General features: G+C 36.6%; 1 long non-coding RNA gene across 1 annotated transcript; it reads right to left on the bottom strand.

The window, feature by feature from the left end:
- Positions 1-4,081: 4,081 nt before the first annotated feature.
- Positions 4,082-6,222, bottom strand: LOC306874104. The gene is made up of 3 exons (XR_013784572.1): positions 6,103-6,222; positions 5,378-5,494; positions 4,082-5,099 (listed from the first exon to the last, which is right to left on the bottom strand). It is a non-coding gene; the product is annotated as an uncharacterized lncRNA (long non-coding RNA).
- Between the last annotated feature and the right edge of the window lie 1,172 nt (positions 6,223-7,394).

Raw genomic sequence — 7,394 nt, 5'->3', positions numbered from 1 at the left:
TAACTAAATTGTATTAGTTTTAAATAAAATACATTTAAATATTTCAATGCTTTCTCTAATATGTCTTGAAAGAAAACTATTCAGGATTGTCTATTGCACAAAAATAATTCAAAGGAACATTAAATGTATGTACAGTTGAAGTCACCATTGCAGGATCTGCAAAATGTTAATTTTAAAATGATTATTTAATGTATTTAGTTTTTAGTAGGCCTACAGCTATTTTAAAATAAACTTTTTATATAGGCTAATAGATTTTTACATACAGACCACAAGACTAAATAATAACTGAAATTACACAAAAATCGAGTTCAAAAGATTACATGCTTGATTCTTAATTCTTAAAACTGATTCTTAATACTGTGAGCTGTCATGATCAAAAACTGCAAAAATTCACTGATTCCATAATTCCATAAAACCAACCCTAAATTACGGAATTTCTAAGTTATCACGACTTACTTTTCTCGTTATCTCGACATAACGAAAGTTGTTGATCTCAACGTAAAAACCGTTTTCTCATGACGTAATTGTAGCTATCGTGAGAAAATCAGGGTCGCTATATTGTCTTCGACGATAAAGTTGCAGACCCGACAGCCTCCTTCTCAAGTGTTGAACCCTTGTGTGTAAGTCGTCAATCACTGACAGACACAGAGCTATTTCAGTTTGAGTGAGTCCCTGATCAAAGTAAAAGCGAATACGATCATCCATGATGCTGCGATGATGCTGCTTCTATAGCATTTTCTCATGCCGAATACACAGAGAAAATTAAGTCGTGATAACGACAAAACAACTTTCGTAATGTCGAGATCACGAGAAAATTAAGTCGTTATCACGAGAAAACAAGACAGAAAAATTATAATAATGCATGGCCGCTTAGAACTTCCGTACTAAATAGTCCTGAATAAGACTTTTGAGTAATCAGTCTTGTAGGCTAGAATATTTACTTTACAATTATGTGAAAATCATTCTGCTTATTCATAGAAAACAATATATTGATTAAAATTAGTCAAATTAGACATGTTTTGTGAACAAAAGCCTATATGCGAGGGAGTGGTAATGGCCTTGAATATTAAGTGATTTTCATCTGAGAGACAAAGGGCCCTCCCCTAAAGGCTGCTAACGGCCCATCAGTGTGACTGTGACTGAGGCAGGCAAGACAGTGTGAGGAGATTGAACATTTTTTTTCTTTTAAATAATTTGTATTTTATTTACAACACAGTATAATCAAAACATACATAATGAAGGTCAATAAATAATGAGTCATTCCTGCAACAGATTCTGTTCAACAAGTGAAACAAGTACCTGATATTTACTTATTTAAGTGTTTCTGCTTATTTCCATGGATTCAAGAAGAAAAAAAAACAATCAGTAGTCAAGGATCTTGTTTTACCATAGAATATCAGTGTAGTTGAACATCTGATGTTGGTACAGCGCTCTCAGAGAAAAACAGTTTGAAGAAAGTCATCAGGGGTGTATTCCAGAAAGCACGGTTAATTTACCTTCAGCTAAACCCTGAACTTTGGGTTGATTAACCCCAAACCTTGCGTACTCGAGGTATGTGGTTCCAAAATCGCGTCCGGGAGTAAGTTCATTCAACCCAGAGTATGTTCCTGGTTAAGACTCAAGGCATTCTCAACAGAGCGACGAATCGATGAGTCACCATGGAAACGGACACTAAGAAAAAGCGCACCATGCTGTTTCTTCCTTCTTCTTTTATTCAATGGTCGTTTACATGCTTAGTGCATATCGCCACCTAATTGATGGTTGTGTAATCATTTTTTCCCCCCCGTTTAATCTTCAGTCCTTGAGAATATGACTTATATTTTTAGTTTGATGCTAATTATATATTAAGTCATATCAGATATGTATTTTTATTATAGAAATACATTATAGAAAATGCCAATCCATGTGTGAGATGATAATATAAAATGTAATAAGTATATATAATATAATAAATTAAACATTACCTTGTCATAGTGTTTTATAATTTATACAGATAACTGTTATATATACCAATAAAATAAATAAAATAACCATATTAGAATAATATATTACCTTATTTATTACTGATATTAACGCTATACATATTGTATATTTTTACGATACAAATCGTTGCAAAGCAGCTCTACAGGTATTTAAGTTTCCACAATATACTTATATATTGCAGAACCTTAATATATTTAACTTATGGCAAAATTTGGTAATTCTGTATGTTGTCTGAGCGTTGGCATCCTCTGAGGTCCTCTGAGGGGTTGGCATTATCTTTTCTCAGGTGTTCGGTCATCTCAGATCATTTAAGGGTTGGATCCAGACTGAAGCTTCTGTAATTCCTAGTTAACATGGGATGTTAATCATGTGGCAGAAACAGAGAAACAAATAGAGACATAATTAGCATAGCTGCAGTTCCATCTAAGCAAAAATGATTTGTTCAACCCAAGCTAAAGAATAATAATAATGTACATTTGATCAGATATAACTGCAGTACAAGATTATAAGATGCATTATGTGAATGCTTGGCTAAAGATATATATAGATGTGTATATATATATATATATATATATATATATATATATATATATATATATATATATATATATATATATATATATATATATATATATATATATATAAGGCTATATTATATAATGTAATATTATAGAATGTTGTGCACTATCTGTCAGGCCCACTGAAGGCTGCTCAGTGTCACGCGTGCACTGATAGCACTGAAGTGAACTAACCCTGAACATAACCTGCTCTGGAGCAGGTTATCTTTAGAGAGCAAGTTACTATGGTTACTTACATACCCTAAAAGTAACCTCCGGTTTTGGAACCGAAAGCTGAGGTTATCCGCTCGCTTATCCTCAAACTTACCCGGGTATGTCACATAACCTGCTTTCTGGAATACACCCCAGGGGCTCGTTCTTCGTACGTTGCTTAAAACATCCGAGATCAAATGAGACATCCGAGATGATTTCATCGTGCTAATCATGATCCGGCTAATTGGGTTCTTCGAACACACCTGTTGTTGATGATTAGTATCGCTGGATTTAGTTATCTGAGATAACTGCGCGTTCATGCGCTGGTTTAAAAGGGGATATGTATCGATAGTAGAAACACTGATCAGCAACGCTGTTATTGGTTGCCCACAATGGCCAAAGAGCGCGCCCACTTTTTCTCTGCGGCAGAACAAGAACTCTTGATGGAGGGCTATGGGGAGTTCCAAAATTTAATAAAAACGACAGGGAACACCTCAAAGGCTGCAAAAGCCAGGAGAGAGGGCTGGCAAAAAGTTGCAGACAAATTAAATGCGTAAGTAGTGATTGTGTTAGAGGTTTTCAATCAGTTATTACAGTATATGTACATTAAACATTTTCATACTTTAATCTTTCATATTAGAGCCTCCACAGGACCCACTAGAAATTGGGAACAAGTAAAGGTGAAATACAAGAATATTCTACAAAATGGTAATTAACTACATATGTTGTTCTTAGTCTTTTTTTGTTTTTGTTTTAAACGACTGTGAAATGATGTGCTTGTTTATATCAGCAACTAGAAAAAAGGCAGAGCAAAAAAAAACAGGCGGTGGTCCTGCACCCTGAGTTAAATGTGAACCGACCCAATGTTCAGGGCATCCCTGGGAGCAGCTCTTCCTTAGACCCACAGCCAGGAAGCAGTAGCAGCAACACCTTCATTACTGGTAAAGAGGTTTTTAATTCACTTTGTATAGGCTACTGTAAAATAATTGGTAGCTACCTTGCATTTGGTGTAATCCAAATGTCAGCTACACTCTTCAACTGGTAAATCTTGAGTAGTGCTGAATTGCATTGACATGAAAGGAAGGCAGTTAAACCTACTTTGAGTAAATGGGGGGGGGACTAAAAAGTTTCTATGTTTCTTTTCCTGTGTACCTCATTGTAATGAATTTTTATTTCTTTCTCTATTTCTGTGCAGTTTTACATAAAACACACACACTTTTACCTGTTCCCATGCAAGTGGTGGCTGAAGCATGTGCAGTAAGTGGACTTGTCCTTTTTTTTTGTTTTTCTCAATAGTGAAATCAATATCAATAGTGGAGACACCGTATCACTTTGTCATACCATTTATTTTCATTGCACAGGACAGGACAGTGAAGAGACCCTCTCGGATGAGTGTCCTTTGGAGGAAGTACCTGTAAGTGCATAACTACACATAAAAATGCACTTTATAATATACCCTATAAACTTATCAACTAATATTTTTGACCGCAATATGAGTTGCAGGAGTCTGCACAGAGGCCTGCAGAGAGGGAGTCTGCTCAGAGAACTGATACAGAGGTGGACAGTGTTGCATTGTTTTTTTACTTTCATTTTTTTTTTTTTGAGTCTAATTTATTTTCTCTGCAAATGGCACAGGGTGACATCCGTTCCCTCTATAAACGTAGCCTACAGCAAAAGGTTGAATATTTGCATTTAAAAAAACAAAAACTGAGGGGAGAAATGGAGCTCCAAGAGCTAATGAAGAAGAAAATTGCTCTAGAAATAGTTGCTGCAAAAGGAACTTCAGAGTAAGTGCTAAAACATTTCACATTTCAGAGCACTACTGTTGACCTTGCATAACAATATCTCTTTACAGGCAAAAGATGACCCTAATTGGTTTTTTTTTTCCTCAAAGAACAACTAATAAAAATCATTGAATCCATATTTGCCTTGTCTTTTTTTTATTTATTTATTTGTCTTAATTTTTATTAAATTATTCTCAAAAATGGTGTTCCACAATCCTGTCCCGTGCAGCTCTGCCACTAGGTTGATCCAAGTGCACTGGCTGGAGGTCATCATCAGGCTGCACTTCCACCACAGGGGTCCTCTCCTTTCTAATGGTGGCAATGTTGTGTAATACAGCACATGCGACAATGTCGCATGCCCTGTCAGGTGCAACCCTCAGACTTTTCAGACACTGAAATCTTCCCTTTAGTTGCCCAAAGGTCATTTCAATGCGTGCCCTTGTCCTGGCTAGAGCTGCATTGTAACTGGTTTGTGGTCCAGGGTTGGGGTCAGGGAATGGAGTCATAAAATACTGCCTACAGGCATAGCCCCTGTCTCCAACCAGGATCCCATCGTAATCACCTGTACAATGGTAAAATGCAGTTCTGTTAGGCCCACAATAAGTGTGTGTGTGTAATACAGTGAGCATGACATTAATATCCTTACCACGTTCAAATAATGTGCATAACTGTGACTCTCTGAAAATTCTTGAGTCATGCACAGATCCTGGCCATTTAGCTTCCACATTTGTGATATGACACATAGAGTCTAAGACATTGTAGTCAATCAACTGCATACTTATGGAATACATTGTATATATTACCAATATAAAATATTAAGAATAGTGATACTTAACTCACCTGCACATTTATACTGTGAACCCCCTTTCGGTTCACAAAATCCCCTTCATTGGGGCCTGGTGGGGCCTTTGATATGAATGTGTGTGCAGTCTATGGCACCAATCACATTAGGGAAGCCTGGGGGACAATCGATTTATATTTACTAGTGTGGTCATATTCATACGATCTTCATTAACAAGTAGAATGTACCTGCAATTGCGAAATAGCTCTGTTTTACAACTTGGGGTCTTAAGTGGCTTGGAAAGACTACAAAAACACCTAAAAACTGCTTTAGCGCCAGGTAAACTTTACGAATGGCACGACAGACAGCACTTTTGGCCAAGTTCTCCGCATCCCCAATAGTGTACAGGAAAGTGCCACTCGCAAAGAATCTCAACGCGATGCACACAGTTTGTGCTGTGGTTAAAGCCCGACTCCGACGAGTAGAACTTTTAATATGAGGTTCTAACAAGTTTATTATGTAAATGACACCCTCACGTGAAAAACGATATCTTTCAAAAAGTACACTATCGCGCTGTGCTAATGGATCCTGTCTGTGTCGCAAAACGCGATTAATTCTAAAAACTCTGCGAATTATCCTCGCACCTTCCGCAACAGGTTGCTCTCGTAAAAACGGGCAAGACATGGCTGCGACAGACTTCCCTATCTCCTCCGCTTATAAAGCCGCGATCTAATCCTGTTTACATGAAATAAGCCTGCTCCCGAGCAGGTTTAAGCTTGCGCACCTGTTGCTATGACAGCAAGTCCAGGATGAGCGTCGAAGAACCAAACGATCCAAGATCATGCCAAATCGTCAACAATCAAATCCAGCTAACTGAGTTAGCGACGTACGAAGAACGAGCCCCAGGATTCATCTGTGGTTCAATAAAAATACAAACAACCAAAAAAAAAAGACATTTGTTATCATGTTAATATCAGGAGCATCTATATATAGGTTTTATAGACTCACGCATGCTTTGTACTGACATTTTATATTTGAAAAACTAATTATTATTGTTTAGCACGTTATTAAAATCTATTTTTGAACAGAGTAGGCTATTAATCATAAACATGTTCTAAACATACTTAGACTCGTAGCATTCATCATTACAATGTACTCTCATATTACTTTTATTGTTTTATATAGAGCATGAAAACATCATCGCACCATAAGAAATTTAAATACAATGAATTGCCCATCAATTTCAAACATTGTAGTCTGGAATTACAGTTTGGGAAAAAAAACAACTATGATTTTGTAGTCATATAACCTAGTATGTATGATTTTATAGTAGCTGTTATGATTCTGCAGCCATAGACTCACATATGCTGTGAACTACAAAAGGATGTACTTTGTACTATAAAAAAAAGGACATTTTATATCTGAGAAACTAATTGTTATTGTTTAGCACGCTATTAAATCTATTTGTGAACATTAAACATTCTTAGATGCGTAGCATTCATCATGTGATGTTTGGGTTCAACTTTATGTCACAATTACACTTTAACTAATACAAAAAAGAAGCATTACTTACTCATCAGATTGATCTCTTCTGGATGAACTCTTGTTCTTATTTTGAGGGAAATCCAGCATTTGCTCAGCTTGTTTTCTTCCAGAAACTAACAGTATAGCCTCGATGGGCGTCCTCCTGACTCTTTGTTTATGTTGGGCGTCTCCATGTGCGCGCGGCTCACGTGGTTATTTACATGTGAACACGAGGGGGCGGGATCGCATTAGAAATAATGAGTTAGAAGGGACAGACTGAACATCCTGATTGTTTCATACGGATTACTTTATCACAGAATGTTTGTGACTTACTTCATTTGAAAATAGACACTTCAGGCTTTCTATAGAGATAACTCCCATGTTTCCGTGTTGAGTATTTGCTGAGTTACACTTCATTTTAGTGACTTGTTTCAAAAAGCAGTTCACAGAGACAGAGAAGACAGAGAGCACACCCTGTTTGTTTTCTTTTTTCCCCCAAAACCACAAAGTTTTGTGGTAATCATGAGTGTACACAAAAAATAAAAATAAAAA

The sequence above is a fragment of the Barbus barbus genome, assembly GCF_936440315.1.
Source record: "Barbus barbus genome assembly, chromosome: 8".
In the NCBI taxonomy this organism is placed as follows: domain Eukaryota; kingdom Metazoa; phylum Chordata; class Actinopteri; order Cypriniformes; family Cyprinidae; genus Barbus; species Barbus barbus.
Note: the sequence above shows the minus strand (reverse complement) of the source record. Positions and strands in the feature narration are given on the sequence as shown.